Below are 22,841 nucleotides of genomic sequence, written 5' to 3'. Positions count from 1 at the left end.
AAAAACCTACAGAAATATGGAGACAATCAAGATAAAATCAAACAGAAGGCTTTTGTGGAACATATTTTAAAAGTGATGAAAGGCACATCAGAATATGTTTGCAAAAATTATCTTTTATGCAATCAGGCTTCTACGCTATGAAAAAAATGACCAACTTTTTTCTATTCAATTGAGAGACCATAGTTTGAAAAAAAAATTGAAAGATTTATAAAGAATGTAAATTGGGTGTAAAAATATAGAGCACGTGGATGGAATATTTTAAGCTGTTTTTAAAGTTGTTTTTTAAAGCTGTTTTTAAGATATTTTGTTTTAACGTGTTTTTAAAGATGCTTTGCTTCAATATACTTTAAAGTATTTTGTTTTTAAGATGTTTTAGAGGACTTCTAGTGTTTTTGTTTTCCACCCTGGGCTCCTTCTGGGAGGAAGGGAGGGATAGAAATTTAATAAATAAATAAACAATTTAGCCCTAGAAGGGGTGGCAGGGCTCTCTGTGTGTCACACCTTCTTGTGACTTGCAACACCAGATTTTGACGCTCCCTTTCCCCCAAATCTCACATCAGAAAGGTGCTTGGGAGCCAGGAAGGCTCCAACCTGGTCAGTTCCTAGATGGCTGCAGCTGGGGGCAGCCTGTAGTGGGGGGGATCTCCCTTACTTTTTCTTCTCTCTCTCTCTCTCTCTCTCTCTCCATATTATTACATGATTTCTTCTCCTCCCTACTATTTTTTGGTGCTGCCTCAGGGCTTTTAGGCTGGCTACAGGCCTGGTTGGGGTGAGTGGCACTCTGTAGCACACTCCCAAAGACACCGTGTCCCGCAGCAGGAGAAAACCCCGACTCAGAGGGACAGATTCCTGGCTTGTGCAGCCATCAATCCCGGCCCTTGAGTGCCCCTGAGTGTATCTGAAGTGCCTTGGGCTCCCCAGGGCCCAGCCGAGTGGCCCCTCTTCTCACTCACCAGACTGCTGGGCTGAGAAGTGGCTGGTGATGAGCCGGAGCTCAAGGGCACCACTGGGCCAGCCGGGTGCGAAGACAGCCATGTGAATCTCCATGGGTGCAGCTGTGCCCTTGAAGACTTCCCAGAGCAGGCCCTCGAGGTGCAGCAGTGACTCTTTCTCCTCCTCGGGCCACAGCTGGATGATCACGCTGACCAGGGCTGCAGGGCACCACAGCTCCGGTCCTGAACACCCTGCAGCACCTTCTGGAGCTGCTCGACCTGCTCCTGCAGTGACACCACCCAGCACAGGAAGAAAGTCAGCTGCCCCAATGGTGTGGCCGGCTCCTTAGGGGGAGGATGTGGCAGTGGCAGTGGCGGCCACTGGTGCTACTACTGCTGTTCCTTGGCACCGGACTTGCTTGGGGCGGTGGTGGTGGGGTCGCGGTGGGCTAGGCTGATGCCACTGCCACCCATCAGAGGCAAGACATGGTGCACAAAGGAGCTGAGCTCCATCTGGTTGCTATTGGCACCCCACGGCTTGCAGGCCAGCAGCACCACCTGCGTGCGCTGCACCACTGACCTGGGCTAGCTCTTGAACACCTCTTCACGGGCCATGGACTACCATCCCATTCCCCACGGACTCCTGCCCCAATGCTGCTCTTAGCGCTGCATCCTGCCTGGCTCCAGCGACTGGCGGCCCTCCTGATGGGGCTGCCCCTTCCTGCGCCGCCCTGTCACAACCCATCCCTGCCCCGCATAAGGGGCTGGGTGCGCTTGACCAGCCACCCCGTGTGCTTAGGCAGCACCATGCTCACTTCCCAGGCGTCTTTGGCGAGGAGGAGCCATCCAAAATGCATCCCTCCTGCATAGCCCCCTCCCCTTAGGAGCAAGGAAGCCAGCCAGCCTGCCTTTTGGCCATGATCCTTCCACCTGCTGTGCTTCACCAAAAGCTTTGAGCTTTGGGGAGTGAGAAAACTCCTCGACTAAAGTTTGTGTCAGGTGGTGCTGATCAGGAAGAGGGGGCAGGGTGAGGCGGTACCAGGGAGGGAGGGATGCAGCAGTTGCAACCGGTTGCTGAGTGAGTGTGTGAGTGAGCGAGTGAGCATACACGTGCAAACAAACAGGTGGGCAGGAAGGAGGGAGAGGAGGCAGTGGCCTGCCCAGACCCCTTCCCAGCAAGCAGAAAGTAAGGATGGCTCCTCTGGGAAAGGGCAGCAGGAGCGTTTGGCATATGCGTGAATCACGCATGCGTGACTGGGTGGGAGCCTGGAAAGCTGGAGATCCAGGTATTTGGGGGTGATTTGACCGGAGACCAGAGAGGGCCCCCAGATGCCGGAGTCTCCGGCTGAAAACCGGAGATCTGGCATCCCTATCCGTATCTGGGAGTAAGTCCCACTGAACACAGTGGGGCTTACTTCTGAGTAGACATGTTTAGGATTGAACTGCCAGTTCAATTGACCTCATTTGATCTTTTTTTCTGAGTAGACATGTATAAGCATACACTGTAAGGCTGCAATCCTGTGCACACTTACCTGATAGCAAATTTCTGAAAACAGTGGGAATTACTTCTAAGTAAGCATGAATAGGATTGCACTGTATTGTTTTAAGAAAATGTGCTACATTCTGTTGCTTTCTTGTGCATAATAACGGATCTAAAGTTATTTAGAAAGGGCTCATCCAAATTTAATAGAATTGGACATGTTTAGGTTTGCATAATCCATGCACTATGAACAGTGCTACAGATTTTAAGGTCTACTCTGGCCTCAAAAATCAGTTTCAACTTGCTTTAAACGCAATCCTATGTACATTTATTTATTTATTTAACATATTTTTATTCCACTTTTTAGGAGAGCTTCTTCACAAAGTGGCAAACATTACACACCATATGACAATACTTCAAAACACGATTTAAAACATTAAACTTCAGAACACCCCAAACTCCTTCAAATTAACAAGCACATGAAACCCACCCAGCACAGCCATAAAACACAGTATAAATGGGATAAAGCAGCAGGAATTTATTGAAAAGAAAGTCCCACAGAGTTCAAAGGAGCAACGGACATTGGCTTAACAAGTTTGAGATAATATTTCCCCCCCCCCACACAATGCACTTTCCCCCCGTCATAGTTGTACAACTGCCTTATTATGGAGTCAGCTAGGTGCCACTGACAGAGTGTCACACTAAGAAAATGGCAGTAGTGGCACCAGAAAAATGTACATATTGGGGACACAAAAAGGGCAAAGCTAATTTCTGGGCAAGGGGAGTGAGCTTTGTTTTATATTCTATATTTATGAAAGAGAAATAATGGTTTATTCATATTAATCCCCCTATCCTATGCATATTTTCTCCAAAATAAGTTCTATTATTGAATTTGATAGAGTTAAAATGTAAATAAAATAAAATAAAAATAAGAATAAAAAAATAAATAAAATAAAGTGAAAAATGCAGATAAGAGAAAAATCAACTCATTTGAAATGTGGTGCTGGAGGAGAGCTTTGCACATACCATGGACTGTGAAAAAGACAAATAATTGGGTGTTAGAAAAAATTAAACCAGAACTATCACTAGAAGCTAAAATGATGAAACTTATGTTATCATACTTTGGACACATAATAAGACAACATTCACTAGAAAAGAGAATAGTGCTGGAAAAAACAGAAGGGAGCTGAAAAAGAGGAAGGCCAAACAAGAGATGGATTGATTCCATAAAGGAAGCCACAGACCTGAATGTACAAGATCTGAACAGGGTGGTTCACGACAGATGCTCTTGGAGGTCGCTGATTCATAGGGTCGCCAAAAGTCATAATCAATTTGAAGGCACATAACAACAACACAAAATGTATCTTCCCCACTCCCTCTCTCTCATATATATATGTGTGAATGAATAACACAGGGGTTCAAATAATTAGTGAGTGTGCTACTTGTCTGGGTGGTTGCTTGCCAGCAAAAATCCCCCCCCAATTCTCCACCCAATTTGTGTTAAGATGAAGGGGTGGAGATGATATTCTGCCTAATATTCTCCAGGGGGTGGGAGGCATTTTCCCAAAACAAAAACTGGGGTAGGGCTCCCCATCAGCCACAGAACTGGTTTATTTTTTCCTAAGGTGCTCCCCCCTCTGCTATTGTGTTGGCAGCTTGGCCCCATTTGGCGTTCTACAAAGTGCCCTGGACCAAGCATCATTCTGGGGCATTGTGGGGTGAAATGGCATCTGTCACAAAAAAAGGATGGAGAATAATCAAGTTTACACTCCCCTCATATATACACAGTCTCTCATGCCACTAGTTAGTACTCAGGATCCCCACAAGAATTATGTCTGATACGGAACTGATACAATAGGCCTGCAGTATTTAAATTTATAGAACGCTTCTGGGAGGAAAGATCCCATGAATAAGTCATCATCTGTGCAAATGTGTGCACATTAATAGATATGATCCTCTGTGTTTCAGTCACTTTGCCCCAACCCCACCCCTGACATGAGAATGGCACTGGGCATGCTTGATGTATGTGATAAACGGATTGACCAGAAGGAACTGGGTCATTTTATACCTACATTTTTAAAAATCACTGAGCTATTCTCAATGAAATGTAAGCTATTTACTGGCTGTTCACAAAACAAAACAAAACAAAACAAAAACAAAAAGCACCCTATTTCCAGCTCTCTAACCTCTCTCTCCTAGCCCCTAGACCTTGGCAAAAAGTAGGGTCATGGACATGTTTGAGAAACTATCATAGTCAACAACCCAATATGTCTGCCATAGTTGGGCCCATCTAGTCACAAAATGATTGCCAAGAGAGTGCAATCTCACAATTAATTCCAGTTAATTCCTGCTAAATTAACTCAATTCATTCCTTTCCTCTCTGCCACAAATTCACCCATACCCCTGCACCAGAATTATCACACATACACCCTCTTTCTCTCCCAAAGACTGTGGCAATGTATTCCTGTGAAAGATGTCAGGTGTCTACTAGTCCAGTGGTCAAACTACTACACCACCCTGCCTTTCCACATTGGACAGAGCCTAATACACATCTGGAAATATAGGATACACACTAAATCTGCTGGAATCAATAATGGATGAAACTCCCAAATCCACAATTGGACAGTACCTGTATTATGGGCAACCAATGGGTGACAACCAGTTTTCAAGTTGCCCAGAACACGTCTTCAGGTAAGATGTTCCACTAAGCCTGGGATGGGTGTGATGAGGAATTAAAACAAATCAGAAAAATATACAAAAATTAAGTCAGATATTGTATCCTTATGCTCTTAGACTAAGTTCCAAGAAGGTGATTGCAGACGGAATAAGTCTCTGCTAGGTGCTTCAGATATCAGAATCCCAGGGACTGTTGGATTAAAAAAAAAAAGTTTCTTATTTTCCAGTCTTAGGTTCAATTCTCCACATGTCCACATCAGTGTTTTTTTTAAAAAAGTCCTCATGAAAATTCATCAGGCTTTTAGTGTGCATTTCTCCTAATATTTGTACGTGCTTTTGCCTAATATACACATTTTGTATGCACTTTTGCCCAATATTTTTATGACCAAGTTTACCTAATATAATGAATATTTCACTAATATGTGTACTTTTATGCATACTTTACCTCAGTATATGCATTTTTGTACACATTACTTGGCTGGAGAACTGCACTGCGAAATTTGGAGAAATGTGAATTTTGATGGACTACTGCGTTTCAGTTTGCACATTGTTTCAGGAAGTGCGAATGAGGTAGGTTGACCTGAACTGAACCAAATTTCTGCCTCATTGCTGAACAGAAGATAAACTTGGCAGAAGAGATTTCCAAATTATTTTTAAAGGTTTCCTTTACTAGGCTTTCATAAAAGAACTCTGCCGTTTACAGTCAACTGTGTTTTTAGTGTTTTTGCTTGCTGCCCTGGGCTCCTACTAAGAGGAAGGGCATGATATAAATCTAATAACTAACTAAATAAAACCTTTTGTGCTCTATTTTGATTGCATTGGATATACATGGCATTCTAAAGTTAAAATGACACAGAACACTGAGCAAGTCATCCTGCTTCCTGTTTAGCTTGGAAGAATTTGGTAACATTTGCCTCTGAGCATATGGTGAGTGGTGGCAACACCTGCCATCTCCAAAGATGGAGAATTACATTTTTGAATGTTTGTTCGTGTTCTTACTTTGCTTCTTTTCTGTGTTACTACTGTTTCTACAGAGAATCTAACCTAGACAATTATGTTTCTCTCATTATTCATCCTAGAAATCTGTGTCAAATTTATTTTTATTAATTTCAAAGCCTATTTATTGGTCAAAGTCATATGATGGTGAAGACTGCCTTTTGGGTTTCAAATTGGAGGTTATGCTCTATTTCTATTATGGGCGCATTAACAGTTGAATCTGAAACAGAAGGTTGATGTAAAATCAGACTGGTTACAATATGTTGCTACTTAAGCAATGACTCTAGCTGTTGGGGAAAAAAACTTGGCCTGCCCAAGATACATGTTTTCAGCCTGCTATGCTTAAACTACTCCACCTAAGGAAAGGTGGGCACAGTCAATTAAAAACATATATATTTCACCTCCCACTGTTTTATCTTGTGCAAACTGAGACATCCTCATGTCCATTGGAAACTATTCTGCAGAACAGTCTGTGCCATTATTCCACAGTTTTTTTGGAGCTTTTTTTTAGTGTTGCAAAGTGTTGCTGTTCTTCACATATTCACAGAAACAGAAGCAAAAGAGAATGATTTACTATAGGAAACTTCATTAAAATTGCAAAGTAAATCAAACATATTTAAAGTGACTATCTGAACAATATCAACTGTTTTGATATAGTTGCTTCCTCGCTGCTAAAACAAGATCAGCACAGCACATGTCTTGCTTCTGTTATTTGGGCTGAATGCAGGTGTTGCCACCACTTACCATGCGCTCAGAGGCACATGTTACCAAATTCTTCCAAGCTACACAGCAAGTGGATTGGACTGTGAAAGACCAACCCAAATTGGTTGAATTTTTACAAATCTATAAGGCAGTACAATATCTCAGAGAGGAGGCCAGATCTCCGGCGCCCCTGGTGCATTCAGTATAACTGCCCAATTTCCCTGCTTTTAAAAGTTTGATAGAAATATCTGTTGGCTATAGGTACATTCTTAAACCGCACAGATTTTTTTTTTTTGCCTATTAGTGAATTTTCCTTCTTTTTAGTCTGGGAGGTAAGAAATGGGATCTTGTGCAAGTTTGCTGACAAAAGATTGATCATTTGCATGAGTTCAGTGGGATTTACTCCCCTACAATCATGCTTAGGATAGGTGAAACTGACCACAGGGAATGGGGAGAGGAGGAGGGGGATGGGAGCAGGCAGGAGCGGGAGGAGGAGGGCAGGTTTGATTATTTGCATGTTTATTGAGTTCAGTGGAATTTACTCCCGTGCAATCATGCTTAGAATATGTAAAACTGGACATGGGGGAGGGAGGAGGAGAAGAGGGAGGGCTGGAGTGGGCAGGGGAGGAGGAAGAAAGAAGAGAGGAGGGGAGGAAGAAGGGAGGAGAATGGAGAGGAGAGAGGAAGGTTAAGGCAGGTCTGATCGTTTGCATGCTTATTGAATTCAATAGGATTTACTCCTTTGCAATCATAGCTAGGATAGGTAAAACTGACCATGGGGGAGGGGGAGGGGAGAGTAGAGGGAAGGAAGAAGGGGGAGAGGGAAGCAAAAGGAGTGGGTGGGGGAAGGAGGGGATTGGAAGGAGAGGGGTGAAGGAAGGGGGATGGAAGCGGCAAAAGGGAGGTGATGGGAGGAAAGAGGGGAGGGCAGGATTGATCATTTGCATACTTACTGAGTTAAATGGGATTTACTCCCATGCAATCATGCTTGAAAATGAAATGGACTGCTTTCAAGTCGATTCCGACTTATGGCGACCCCATAAATAGGGTTTTCATGTTAAGCGGTATTCAGAGGTGGTTTACCATTGCCTTCCTCTGAGACTGAAAGGCAGTGACTGGCCCAAGGTCATCCAGTGACCTTCATGGCTGTGTGGGGATTTAAACCCTGGTCTCCCATGTTGTAGTGTTAGGATAGGTAAAACCAGAGCTTACAAAAGTTATTTTTTTGAACTACAACTCCCATCAGCCCAATCCAGTGGCCATCCTGGCTCTGGCTGATGGGAGTTGTTTAAAAAAGTAACATTTCCAAGCTCTGGGTAAAACTGACCATGGGGGAGGAGAAAGGGGAGGGCGGATGGCAGGGGAAAGAGGAGGAGGAAGGAGGGGATTGGAAGGAGAGGGGGAGGAGAAGGGAGGGGTGAAGGAAGGGAGAGTGAAGGGGCAAGAGGAAGGGGATAGGAGAGAGGAGGCGGGTAGGGTAGGTTTGATCATTCGCATGCCTTTTGAGTTCAGTGGGATTTACTCCTGTGCAATTATGCTTTGGATAGGTGAAACTGACCTGGTGGAGGAGCATGGGGGAGGAGGGGGAAGAGAGAGGGAAGGGGAGGAAGGGGAGGGGTAGGGGGAGAGGAGAGAGGGCGGTGAGGAGATGTGGTGGGTGGGCACTGGGCAGAGATAAAGCCCCTTTTGTTTCCAAAAGGAAAACATTGTGAACAGTATCATTCTTGTTCAGGGTCTCCCCCACCTTTTTGTTCTATAGCAGGCACATGTAGCCTCCCACCCAAAATTTAAACCAAAGCTGTATCTGGCCACATCCACATCAGACCTTTATTTCACTTTGGACAGGCATGGCTTCTCCCAAAGAATCCTGGGAAGTGTAGTTTGCGAAGGGTGCTGAGAGTTGCTAGGAGATGCCCTGTTCCCTCACAGAGCTTCAAACAGAGCGGCTGACTTTTAAACTACTCTGGCCACTGGTGCTCTGTCAGGGGAATAGGAGTCTCCTCTCAGCACCCTTCACAAACTACACTTCCCAAGATTCTTTGGGGGAAGCTATGACTGTCTCAAGTGAAATAAAGGCTTGGCCTGGTGTGGTCCCCTGATTAGGCAAGCCCAGCAGCTGTGAGTTTGGCTTTTAGAACATTGGCAGTTGGTCCTTACTGAGCATGTCTGACATTATCATTGAGTCCAAGCCAAAATTTCTTAAATTAATTAAAAATCAGCCAGGCATTTTTTTAACTTTTAAACTGCAAAAGATGAAGGTCAGAGTATGGAGCAAGGTCAGTAATAGGATTTCAGGTACTCTGTGAACATGGCTGATTTTTAATGTATTTCAGAACTCTGACAGAAAAAAGTCCAAAAGGGTTCTGGTTTGTCTTTTTACACTTTGAACTCTTGATTCTCTCTGGCTGTTTTGTGTATCACCATGAAAATGTAAAGGGTTGTTAACCAAGCGTTTTTTAGTTCAGGACTATAAGTTTTGTAAGGTTTTATTTTGAAATGAGCTTATGGGAAGGATCAGAATGGCATTTTCCATTTAACATTGTGGAATGTGAAAAATCCATGGTGCCTATAGTATGCAGCCACTCTTGTGGCTGTATAATACACTTGTTTTAATGTATTGAAGAAAATCAGAACTGTGCAAAATCCTTTCTTGTGGTTATTTTTGTTTTTATAGCAAGGTGAAATTATCTTTGATTTTTTTCTTTTGAGGCCATAGAATCAGGGTGTCGGTTATTGTTCACTTTCTTTTGCTTCCGGTTCCCCAAGCCATTAAAGTGTACATCCTATTCAGAGAAGTAGGTATTTCCCACAGTGATGATACTGTTTGCCATATGTAGTAGACAGATTTACAAAATGCATTGCAAAAAATACTCATGTGCAACAGTGTGTTATGGACCTATCCAACAACAAATATTTTGATCTCCTGCTGCACAGAGCGAACAAGATAATAAACCTGGCATATTTCCCATTGAATCAAAACCTGAATGATTTTTTTCATCTCTGTTAGCCCAGGATTATAATTTTACTCTCCAAATACAATGTATTCCAACATTACAGTAAAGCTTCTGAATTCATACTGCCGTAGGAAAAGAGATAGTTCTCAATTCTGAAGGATTTGTAATACTAACAGTGCAATCCTGTAATGTCTACTCAATAGTAAGTCTCATTGAGTTTAATGGATTACTCCCAATTTAAGTGGATTTAGGATACGAGGCCAACAATGCAATCATATCTTCACATTACACCGACTGGATGATGATAGGATAGCTACTACATCTCTTTTATAGGCATAACTCAAACTTACCCAGGCATAATGAAATTACGACAGTGTAACTTTAATTTGGTGAAAGGGTTGTGGTATCAGAGCTACACTGGAATAAATATATATTTTGTAGCATCCATCCTGTTTTTCTGATTGTAAATTGTTACTGATTTTAATATTGTATTTTATACTGCTGTAATGTGCCTTCGGACCTTATGGTAAAGGGCGGGTAAGAAATAATAATAATAATAATAATAAAAATGAAAAAAAGAAATGGACTGCCTTCAAGTCGATTCCAATTTATGGCGACCCTATGAATAGGGTTTTCATGGTAAGCGGTATTCAGAGGGGGTTTACCATTGCCTTCCTCTGAGGTTGAGAGGCAGTGACTGGCCCAAGGTCACCCAGTGAGCTTCATGGCTGTGTGGGGATTCAAACCCTGGTCTCCTAGGTCGTAGTCCAACACCGTAACCACTACACCACAGTGGCTCTCCAAGAAGAAGAAGAAGAAGAAGAAGAATGTTATGAGCATGGGGATTGGAATGGATGATCCCTGTGAGTCCCCTTTCCAGCCCTTGATTTGGATCCTATGCCTTGGAATGAGGAACTCACTCTGCTGGTCAGATGAGTCTCTCCTTTGTTAAACAAATAGATTGGCCAGGTAAGATAATGGGCCTATCAGTTGCCCAGCAACGGTGAATGGGCCAGGAAGACCCTTTTGTCATTGAAACTCTTCAGGAGAGCATTCCCCCATTCCTGGAGCCCAGGAGAGGCTTGTAGTTTTTGAGTTGTGTTCTAGAGAATGGCTGGGGCTGCACGCAGGCAGAGAGGCGATCCCTCTGCACCATGGCTTTAGGATGCCTCCTGCAACCCAGATGGAAAAGCTGGACATTGGACTGCTGATGCCTTGACCCCCCCCATCTTAAGCTCAGGTTGGAATGTGTGTAAATAAATAAACCATATTTCTTAAAGACACCGCAGTCTCCACTGACCTTCTTCCCAAAGGAAACCAAACCTTGGAGGAGCGCAGGGACCCCAGAAATCTCACCGCACGGAGATTGGAGAGGTGCACAACAACAACAACAACAACAACAACAACAACAACAATAAATGGACAAAGAAGATTGATGGCACGGTGCAGAAGATCAGTGGAATAGCTAGATACTATGCACCCACAAGGGCAGATCCTTCATCTACAAAATAAAATTGCAACTACAATATAGGAGTCAATGGAGAGCCCCAAACCACCACAGGGGATGCTAGGATACTGACTTTTCAAGTGATCAGTCATAACACAGTGCCAATACTATATAATCCCAGCATGGGAACACACTTGAAGAATCAAAAGATGTGACTGCATCACTCTGCCCTCATGCCTATAGAACTGTGAGTGTACAAGATCATGTGAGAACTGTATGATTAGAACCTTTGATAAAAGTATATTCTGCAAAAAGAGAATACTTTGCACAAATAACATACAGTCAAATATAAGAACAAAGAAGGGCAGATGGGTAATACCTGTGTTCTCCCTCCCTCCTTCCTTCCAAAATGCTAGTTTCCAACACAGAGACACCAATTCAAACTGGTTGCATTCACTGTTATATCCATTAACTATATAATTATTGCTGCAACAGCTGGGTTTGGCTCTTCTCCTTGAAGCATGGTAGCTGTGGGTGTACTTGCAAGCCACAGGCCATGGGAGGCATGGTGCTATCTATAGATGGCAACTTGCTTGTTCATCATGTGTGGAAGAGGGTGTGGAATTGGTTTCATGACATCACCTCAGTATTCCTGCCATTGCAGTATGCCGTTTGGTGCCTTTTATGCATGAGTAGTGATGTTGTTGCCAAGGTCCCTGTGAGAGTGCCTGTGGGTTATTGCTACAGCAGTTCTTTGTCCTCTGCACCACTATTGCTGGTCTTTTTAATTCATTGCTGTGGGAGCACAGAATCTCAGCCAGTTATACTAGCATCAACTCTTGGGCGGTGGTGGCAGTCAGCATAGCTATACACAGTTGCCCAAGATCTCATTGGAAAACTGTCTGTTATGTGCTTCTGCTCTTCTCCTTTGAACTTCTGTCAGTTTCCCCCATTGCTTCTTAGAATCATAGAATAGTAGAGTTGGAAGAGGCCCATAAGGCCATCACATCCAACCCCCTGCTCAATGCAGGTATCCAACTTAAAGCATACCCAACAGGTGCCTCAACCGCTGGAGAGCCCACCACCTCCCTAGGTCATTGGTTCCATTGTCGTACCACTCTAACAGGATTTTTTCCTTGGGCTCATTGATGCCCCTTCTAATAGTAACTTCTCCTTCATACCAGCCCCATTTACTTTCTCCCCAAAGTCTAGAATGACTGGCTGGAGAATACTTGCTTCTTGTTTTCTGACTATTCAGTTTGGATCAGAATGAAAACAAGAATGAGTCTGAAATGAGGTGGCATTTCATTGTTAAGTTTGCTTTGTATATCTGAAATGTGGAACTTGGGGCTGGCCTTACCGTTAGATACGATGAAGTGGAATGCCTCAGGTGGCTTCAGATTGTTGGGTGAATTGTTGGGTGGCTTGAAAGTTCACTAGAAATTGGGGGGGGGATATGGGCCACGGGCCATGGATTAGCCACTCCTGTTTTAATGAGAGCAAATATTTGTTCCTTTAATTCATTATTAGATTTTTACTGTCATGTGAAAATGCCATTTGAATTTTCTGCCTTGGGCACTATAGTGTCTTGGGTTGAATAGTCTCACATGATGCCTTGTGGAATAGCTGGGAACCAGTGAAAACTGAAGTGAACTGAAGGGATTAAAAGAGTTGAAAAGTCACTTCTGTTACTGGGACATTATCTTCCATTACCTATGCACATTCCAAATCACACTCAGAGGCTTTCTTAACTTAGGAAAACTCAAAGTGACATATTCTGAGCACCCCTTTCATATACAGAATATAAAGCATTTGCTAAGTTTCACAGCTGTGCTTCTGGATGCACACAAGATAGGCTCAGAGTCTTTCTTTCTGTAACTGTGCCAGTTTTCTTTCTATTCTGGTATCATCATGCCTCTAGTGACTATCAGTACCTTATCCCTCCCTATGAAGCTAATGCACATGCAAATGGGCAAAAACAAACACACAGAGCCTGTCATGCATTTGGCCAAGTGGGCAACCATTGTGTATGGGAGTAAAATACTTTCCTGAACTTTAGCAAAGATTAGTGCATGCCCTGAAGAGTGAAATCAGAATTGCATTTGTCTTTGCGTTAAACTCTATAAACAAAAGACTAAGAGAAAGGGGACTGTGCTTGTGTTATGTGAAACTCTGTCCATCACGTTTTGCTTTTGCAACTTTAAAAATAAAGACTGATGCAGTTTAAAAATAAAGACTGATGTGTTCTCGGGGATTACAGTATAATGGAAGGTGAAAGTCCACTTGAAAACTTGCATCTTAAAGCTGAGGCAAATTTTCATTATGCTTGATTTTCAAGTTGCAAAAGGGGCTGCTTTTAAGGAACAGAATGTTTAGCAAAATATGCTGTCCCTTTTTCTAAAAATTTATTCTTATTCAGTTTTTCCCCAAAGTTGGCTTTTTAGTACTTTTCACTAACATTGCATGGTATTTGTGTGTGTGTGTGTGTGTGATGTGTTGATTACGACTTATGGCAACCCTATGAATCAGTGACCTCCAAGAGCATCTGTCATGAACCACCCTGTTTAGATCTTGTAAGTTCAGGTCTGTGGCTTCCTTTATGGAATCAATTTATCTCTTGTTTGGTTTCCCTCTTTTTCTACTCTTCTGTTTCCCCCCAGAATTATTTCTTTTCTAGTGAATGTTGTCTTCTCATTATGTGTCCAAAGTATGATAACCTCAGTTTTATCATTTTAGCTTCTAGTGATAGTTCTGGTTTAATTTTTTCCAATGCCCAATTATTTGTCTTTTTCACAGGCCATGGTATCTGCAAAGCACTCCTCCAACACCACATTTCATTTTTCTCTTATCTGCTTTTTTTCACTGTCTAACTTTCACATCCATACATAGAGATTGGGAATACCATGGACTGAATGATCCTGACTTTGGTGTTCAGTGATGCATCTTTTCATCAATTTTACATGTCTTAAAAAACACTTTCCCCATGGCAGCTGATTCATGGGATTCATTCCAATAAAATAAAATAAAAATAACGTAAAAAGGTATGGAGCAGCATGCCACTGTATGATAATGCATGATATCACAACATCACTGAATCAGTACAGAAACCATAACAGAACAGCAAACTGCATGCTGTGGTTACATCACTGCACTGAAGTATCTTGACCACTGCCTCATTTAAAATACAGATATAGCATGGACAAAGTTTTACTGAAGTCAAATAAGTGCAGAAAATGGCAGGCAGTTTTCAACTGTGCTGAAAAAGATTTTGAACATGCGTGAGTAGTTAAGCTCAGCCAGAATGACTGAACAGCACTGGTTTATTTTCTTACAGAGGACTCCTCTCCCCCTTTTATTTTTTTTTCATACTGAGTAAGCCACCCTGACAATATTTATTTTTGAAGAGTGGCACCGATGTTTTAAAAATAAATTACAAAATTTGCACTCCCCTTACCAATTGTTGTTGTGTTGGTATGTGCCTCCAAGTAGACTACGACTTATGGTGACCCTATGAATCAGTGAACTCCAAGAGCATCTGTCATGAACCACCCTGTTCAGATCTTGTAATTTCAGGTCTGTGGCTTCCTTTATGGAATCAATCCATCTCTTGTTTGGCCTTCTTCTTTTTCTACTTCCTTCTGTTTTTCCAAGCATTATTATCTTTTCTAATGAATCATGTCTTCTCATTATGTGTCCAAAGTATGCTAACCTCAGTTTCATCATTTTAGCTTCTAGTGACAGTTCTGGTTTAATTTGTTCTAACACCCAATTATTTGTCTTTTTTGCAGTCCATGGTATGCGCAAAGTTCTCCAACACCACATTTCAAATGCGTTGATTTTTCTCTTATCAACTTTTTTCACTGTCCAACTTTCACATCCATACATAGAGATCGGAAATACCGTGGTCTGAATGATCCTGACTTTAGTGTTCAGTGATACATCTTTGCATTCGTGGACCTTTTCTAGTTCTCTCACAGCTGCCCTCCCCAGTCCTAGCCTTCTTCTGATTTCTTGACTATTGTTTCCATTTTGGTTAATGATTGTGCCAAGATATTGATAATCCTTGACAAGTTCAATGTCCTCATTGTCATCTGCAAAGTTGCATAAATCTTCTTTTGTCATTACTTTAGTCTTTTTGACGTTCAGCTGTAGTCCTGCTTTTGTGCTTTCCTCTTAAACTTTCATCAGCATTCGCAGAGCTTGGAAAAGTTACTTTTTTGAACTACAACTCCCATCAGCCCCAGCCCGCGGGCTGGGGCTGATGGGAGTTGTAGTTCAAAAAAGTAACTTTTCCAAGCTCTGAGCATCGTTTCAAATCATTACTGATTTCTGCTAGTAGTATGGTATCATCTGCATATCTTATTGATATTTCTCCTTCCAATTTTCACACCTCCTTCTTGGTGCAATCCTGCTTTCCGTATGATATGTTCTGCGTATAGATTAAATAAATAGGGTGATAAAATACACCCCTGTCTCACACCCTTTCCGATGAGGAACCAATTGGTTTCTCCATATTCTGTCCTTACAGTAGCCTCTTGTGCAGAGTATAGGTTGCACATCAGGACAATCAGATGCTGTGGCACCCCCATTTCTTTTAAAGCATTCCATAGTTTTTCATGATCTACATAGTCAAAGGCTTTGCTGTAATCTATAAAGCACAGGGTGATTTTCTTCTGAAATTCCTTGGTTCGTTCCATTATCCAACGTATGTTTGCGATATGATCTCTGGTACCACTTTCCTTTGTAAATCCAGCTTGGACGTCTGCCATTTCTCACTCCATATATGGTAAGAGCCTTTGTTGTAGAATCTTGAGCATCACTTTACTTGCATGGCATATTAAGGCAATAGTTTGATAATTACTGCATTCCCTGGGATCCCCTTTCTTTGGAATTGGGATGTATATGGAACGCTTCCAGTCTGTGGCCCATTGTTTAGTTTTCCATATTTCTTGACAGATTTTAGTCAAAATTTGGACTGATTCAGTCTCAGTAGCTTGTAGCAACTCTATTGGTATGCCATCTATTCCTGGTGATTTGTTTCTTCCAAGTATTTTAAGAGCTTTCACCTCACATTCTAAAATTTCTGGTTCTTCATCATATGGTTCCTCTGTGAATGAATCACTCATCCTGGCATCTCTTTTATAGAGTTCTTCAGTGTATTGCTTCCATCTTCCTTTTATTTCATCTCGGTCATTCAGTGTGTTCCCCCGTTGATTATTCAACATCCCTACTTGTGGTTTAAATTTCCCTTTCGTTTCTCTAATCTTTTGGAATAGGGCTCTTGTTCTTCCCTTTTTGTTGTCCTCTTCTATTTCTATATAGTAACTATTGTAATAGTTCTCTTTGTCCCTACGTACTAGTCGCTGTATTGTTGCATTTAGGGTTCTGACTGTGTTTCTATCTCCTTTTGCTTTTGCTTTCCTTCTCTCTTTAACCATTTTAAGAGTTTCTTCAGTCATCTATTGGGGTCTTTCTCTCTTTTTAACTAGAGGTATTGTCTTTTTGCATTCTTCTCTGATAACGTCTCTGACTTCATTCCATAGTTCTTCTGGTTCTCTGTCATGTATGCCACCTTGAGCTCCTTGGAGGAAAGCTTTCCAGTTCTCGAAAACTCATAATCAAGCAAGATGTTTGGATGTTGGATGAGGAAAAGTATTAAAACAAAGAAGTAAAAAAAAAAATTAGGCTGAATGTTATAACCATGAGGTCTACTTACATATTTGAGCCTTAAAATGGAGATTGTGGCCTAAGCCTATAACCTAAATTTCACTTCCCTGGGAATAAACTGCACTAAATTCAACATGATTTACTTCTAAGTAGACATGGTTAGGATTGTGCTGTTAAGTCCCTCCCAGCACAGACTTTTCCTCATCCAACATCCAAACATCTTGCTTGATTATGAGTTTTCGAGAACTGGAAAGCTTGCATCTGTGGCTTTTTGTTTGGTCCTAATAAAAATATTACCCAACAGTAGACTTAAGATATTTAAGACGAAGAATTTATCAGATGACAGATGATCCAGATAGGAACTTTATTGAAATCCCTTCCCTCGGCATCTTAAAGACATACTTTTTTACCCTGGCCTTGGGAAGAGGTTATTTATGTTTTGTTTTATTTTTATTTATTATTACATTTATATCCCACCTTTCCTCCAAGGAGCTCAAGGTGGCATACATGGTTGCCCCCTGTCCACTTTATCCTCACAACAATCCTCTAAAGTAGGTTAGGCAGAGAGACTGTGACTGGCCGAAGGTCACCCAGTGAGTTTCATGGCTGGGTGGGAATTTGAACCCTGGTCTCCCAGGTCCCAGTCCAACACTCTAACCGTCACATCACACTGGCTTTCCTAGATGGTAATCTAGATGAGGTCAACTGTGAATTGATGTCTGCTTACTGCATTATATTAAGGTTGTATTTTAATAATGGTTTTATTTTTATTTTTAAATTTATTTATTGTTTATTGTATTGATGTTTGGATTGTAAACTACCCTGGGATCATAACTTGATGAAGACTGGTTTATTTTCTTTATTTGATTTATATCCCACCCTTCCTCCCAGCAGGAGCCCAGGGTGGCAAACAAAAAGCACTAAAAACTCTTTAAAACATCACAAAAACAGACTTTAAAATACATTAAAACAAAACATCTTTAAAAACATGCTTTAAAAAGCTTTCAAGACATCTTTAAAAAAAAGTTTAAAAACATTAAAAAGCAATTCCAATACAGACGCAGACTGGGATAAGGTCTCAACTTAAAAGATTTAGGAATTGAACTAAGAAATACATAGAAAAATAAGATTCTGACAATTTATTAAACATTTACCCTTAATGACATTCTTCCCTGAATGACTCCCTACAGCACAGAGATATAAATTTTTAATTCTGGCTCAGATAAATCATCAAAAGGAAATACCTTTCAGCTGTCCTTGATAAGGAAACATACTTCTCACAGGGTATTAAGCTGTTTGTTTTGTTTTTCCCCTGTAAGGTTTTCAAATGAACTAAGATGGGGCAAGTCACTAGTTGATACCTCATTAGGAATCTATCAGAAAATCCCACAGCAGTAGTCCTCCTGAATGCAGTGAAAAAAGCTAAACATGGCCTAGGAAATGTTGGTCATCTAATTTCTTTTGGTTGCAAAGCTGCAGTCCTATGGCACTTAGGGGGCATCCTCAGGGGCTGTAGGATACATTTGTTGTTGTTATATGCCTTCAAGTCGATTGCAACTTATGGCGACCCTATGAAACTTTTTGGATGTATTCATAGGGTTTTCACGGTAAGAGCAGCACTTGGAAGATTACTTTTAAAAAGTAATAAATTACAGTTACAGTTACATGGCCCCCCAAAAGTAGTAATTACTGTTACAATTACAGTTGCTCTGACGGTAACTGATTACTTTACTTTTACTCTAAAGTAATTGCTACAATTACATTTTAGTTATTTTTTTTTAATTGCATACAAGGTGATGGCCTTGGCTTCTGCACATCTAAGTAGCCTAAAACAACATTAAAAATAAGCACACACACAGAGAGAGTAGTAGAATATTTTTTTATCCATAAGATTAACAGAATGGCAAAACAGAATCTCACATCCCCTCACCCCACCCCCAGCAATGATGATACCCCAACACACATATTTTTTGTATATATATATTGCCTCCAGCTCTTTTCTCCTTCCACTACTGTCAATTTTTAAACAATTGTTTTCTCCACCCTGTCTCACTCTCCACCTCTTCCCTCGTCGCCTCCTAAGCACCCACAGAGCATAAAGGAAGAACAATGCTGCACAGAAGCCCAATTTGAAGCACATGATTTTTATTTACAAATCAGAGGAGCAGAAGACTTCCCCTGCTCTCCCCCAAGTAATGTGCAAGAGTAATGCTGGAAACATTACAATTACTCCTAAAAAGTAATGAAGTTACTACTCGTTCTATTACCAGCAAAATGTAATGAAGTTACCCACTCGTTACTCAAAAAAGTAATAAATTACAAGTAATTTGTTACTTGTAACTAGTTACTTCCAAGCTCTGGGTAAGAGGTATTCAGAGGTGGTTTACCATTGCCTTCCTCTAAGCCTATGGCACCTGGTATTCCCAGGCAGTCTCCCATCCAAGTAGTAGGCCTGACCCTGCTTAGTTTCTGAGATCAGATGAGATCGGGCTTGTTCAAGGTAGTATGGCTGTAGATAGGATACGTAGGACCTTCCTATTCAATGTCAGAAATTAAGCTCCAACATCAAAGGATGAGATCCAGTGTTACATTCCCCTTCCCATAGATGCAGCTTTTATGGCCCTGACCTTACTGACACTGGACATTTAATGTCCCTAGGACTCAAAATAGGAGATGTTGGGCATGTGCAGTGTGTGTGCCAAGGGTGGACTAGGAAAGGCTCAGTTCTGAAGAATCCAGTGCTTTCCCATTCTCCCAACATGCCTCCAAATTGGGGAGCGAATGTGCCAGCCTAGGAGCTGGCATAGCTCCATCCAATTTATTTCTCTACTATTGTTTCCAAGGGAAGGGAAAAATAAAATGGATAAATAAGAAGTGTCCAGCACTGTTCCCACAGTGGACAACCAAATGCCTATGAGAAGCTCACAAGAAGGATGTGAGCACAACAGCTCTCCCTCATGTATGGTTCCCAGCAACTGGTATTCCGAGGCATATTGCCTCCTATGGTGGATGTAGCACACAGCCACTATGGCTAGTAGCTATTGATAAGCCTCATCCTCCATGATGTTATCTAACCCTCCCTTAAAAACAGTATTCTTCAACCTTAGATCCCTTGATGTTATTGGACTACAACTCCCATCATCCACATCTATTGGCTAAGCTGGCTAAGCTGGTTGGGGTTATGGGAGTTGTAGTCCAACAACATATGGGGACCCAAGGTTGAAGAACACTGTTTTAAAGCCATACAAATTGGTGTCCATTACTATTTCCCATGGGAGCAAATTCCAGAGTTCAGTCTATTGTGTTGTGTGAAGAAGTACTTGTTTGTCTTGAATCTTCCAACATTCAGTTTCATTGAATGACCCCCAACCCCCAAGCCTTAGGATTTCAGCCTAAGGAACATTCTCACTAACCTGAGTGGGACTCCACCAGAGTTAAGTAATGTGAAACTCCAGCCCCAAAATTCAGCTGAAATTCTGAGATTTTCTTTACTCATTGCCCCCTGCCCTCACCGCAGAGAAAAAGAACAGCAATTTGCAGAATTTTATTTTAATATATTCTACCTTTTTATGTGTGTGGTGGTGGTTGTTGTTATATGCCTTCAAGTCAATTACGACTTATGGTGACCCTATAAATCTTTTTTTTATATATTCATAGGGTTTTCATGGTAAGAGGGATTCAGAGGTGGTTTACCATTGCTTTCCTCTCTGTGTGCGATAGCCACCATTTATACCCTCCTCATTGCCCCAGATTGATGTTAGGACTGGGCTGTTGAGGATAAAAGATGGTGGTCAACACAGTTGAGGCTGCTCCCACAGCTACTGCCTCTGCTAATGGTGAGCTCCAGTCCCTTGAACATCAGAAACTGCCTTGTACTGAGTCAGATGATTGGTCCATATAGATCAGTGCTGTCCACACTGACTGTCAGTGGGCATCTCTAAGCAGGAGTCTCTCCCAGGCCTACCAGGAGATGCTGGGCATTGGAACTTGAACCTTCTGCATGCAAAGCAGATGTTTTACCACTGAGCTTCCAAAGGGAAGAAACTGTTAAAGAATTTCTCCTCCCCCTGAAGAAAATTGATGAAATACTTCCCTAAATTCCTCTAATCACAAATAAAGTGGATAATTTCAAGAGGCCATCTGTGTGTAGTGTCTGCACCTCAGTGCTGATTTGCTGAAGTTGCTGAGTTCGCTCGTACAGGTCAGTGTGCATTAGACTCATCTGTTTGTGAGAGATTTGCTTTTGTTTTGGGTTTTCTTACAAGCTTTGTCAATCACAGATGGCATGCAAGGACACTACTGTTGGGATTATGCATTCACATCAGTGGCTCTTGTCTTTCACCATTTATATCTACTCTGTCACAGAGCTTGGAAAAGTTACTTTTTTGAACTACAACTCCCATCAGCCCAATCCAGTGGCCATGCTGGCTGGGGCTGATGGGAGTTGTAGTTCAAAAAAGTAACTTTTCCAAGCTCTGCTCTGTCATTGCTCAATAATTTAACATAAATATTAGCTTCTGCTCATACCATAACATTTCTATTTGTTTTACAGATAGGTAATATTATCAGGCAACCTCTTTAGTTCACCACTCCTAGCTTTATAAGCGATACTGTGCATTGAGGCAATTATATTATAAAGCCCACTCTTTTGTCAAGCACATTCTTTGATTGCTGGATTACGTAGCTTTCCAATCCCAAGATCTGCCAGGATGAGCAGAGTTTGGAACAGGCGGATCTCTGGCTGACCTGGCTGAGCCTGATTCTCAGCTAACTGAAGGCCCTCATTCAAGCTCAGCATGGACTCAGCCAGCTTGGCTGGGACTCAGCTGGCTTAGCTGAAACGGGCTGAGCTGAAGCTAGAGTAAGCCCTCAAAAAGGGTTCTGGAGGAGTGGCGGGAGCAGGACGGGGCAGGAGGAGACTTATCCGTATTCCGAACTTTGTCCAGTTTGGTCACGTGACCTACCGACCCAGTGGAAGTTACACTGGCAAAAACAGTGGTGTAAATCACAAACTCTATTTTAAAGGTTTGTTTTGGCTCTGCCACGCTCAGGTCAGTTCAGCCACACTGAACCAAGTCTGGAATAGGGGTAAATTACACTGGGATAATTTACTCTGGTATTAATTACAGTGGCTTCCTATCATTTGGATTGATCTGCCCGTGTATGTGGATGGCCTCTATTTACTTACAGACAGTCCCTCCCCCAACCTAAAACAGCTACTCACTACTAGCTACAGGACATACAATGGATATACAAAGGAACAGGGATGAGACTGTGGCAGATCAGGATGCCAAGTCTGTCCCCATATCTACTCTGGCAAAATTGTTAATAAGGCCTAGTAATATCATACACAACATTGGGGTTTCATTCACCTGCTTGTCTTCCAATGTGAGATGTCCCATCATCTGCCAACAATGCTCTTCCACATTCTACTAAGGACAGGCAAGTCACTCTCAATGCAAAATGGTGAATGAACACAAATCTAACATAAGAAATGGCAATAGTCATAAACTAGTGGGGGAAACTTTTGAGCCTCCCAGGACACTCTACAGCTGACAAGATGGCACCCTGGAACAAAAGGACTTCAAAAGAACAATATAGTGTGAAACAGCTGAACAACAATTCATGAAAAAATTCAATGCCATCACTTGTAGGTTAAACTTTGGCCTGTTGGACAGAAGTCGTGGGTGTGCTCTCGGTGCAATGAGCTCCTGGCTCTCCGGGAATGACTTCATTTCCTTGAGGCCAAGGTGGCTGACCTGGAAAAGCTGAGAGAGGCAGAGAGGTGCGTGGAGGAGGCCTTCAGGGATGTTATAGCTGTGTCCCACTCCAAGGATGATAGCTCTCCTGCTATCATGGAGAACGATGGTCTCGGGGAAGGAGAGCATCCAGCTGAGGAAGAGGGAAATGATCCATTAGAAGGGGCCCATTCCTTGGGGGATGAGCAGCTATCCTCTCACGCCAAGGATATATCTCTGGGAGGTGGA

This window comes from Rhineura floridana, chromosome 7 (genome assembly GCF_030035675.1).
Source record: "Rhineura floridana isolate rRhiFlo1 chromosome 7, rRhiFlo1.hap2, whole genome shotgun sequence".
Lineage (NCBI taxonomy): Eukaryota > Metazoa > Chordata > Lepidosauria > Squamata > Rhineuridae > Rhineura > Rhineura floridana.
This window is presented reverse-complemented; position numbering follows the sequence as displayed.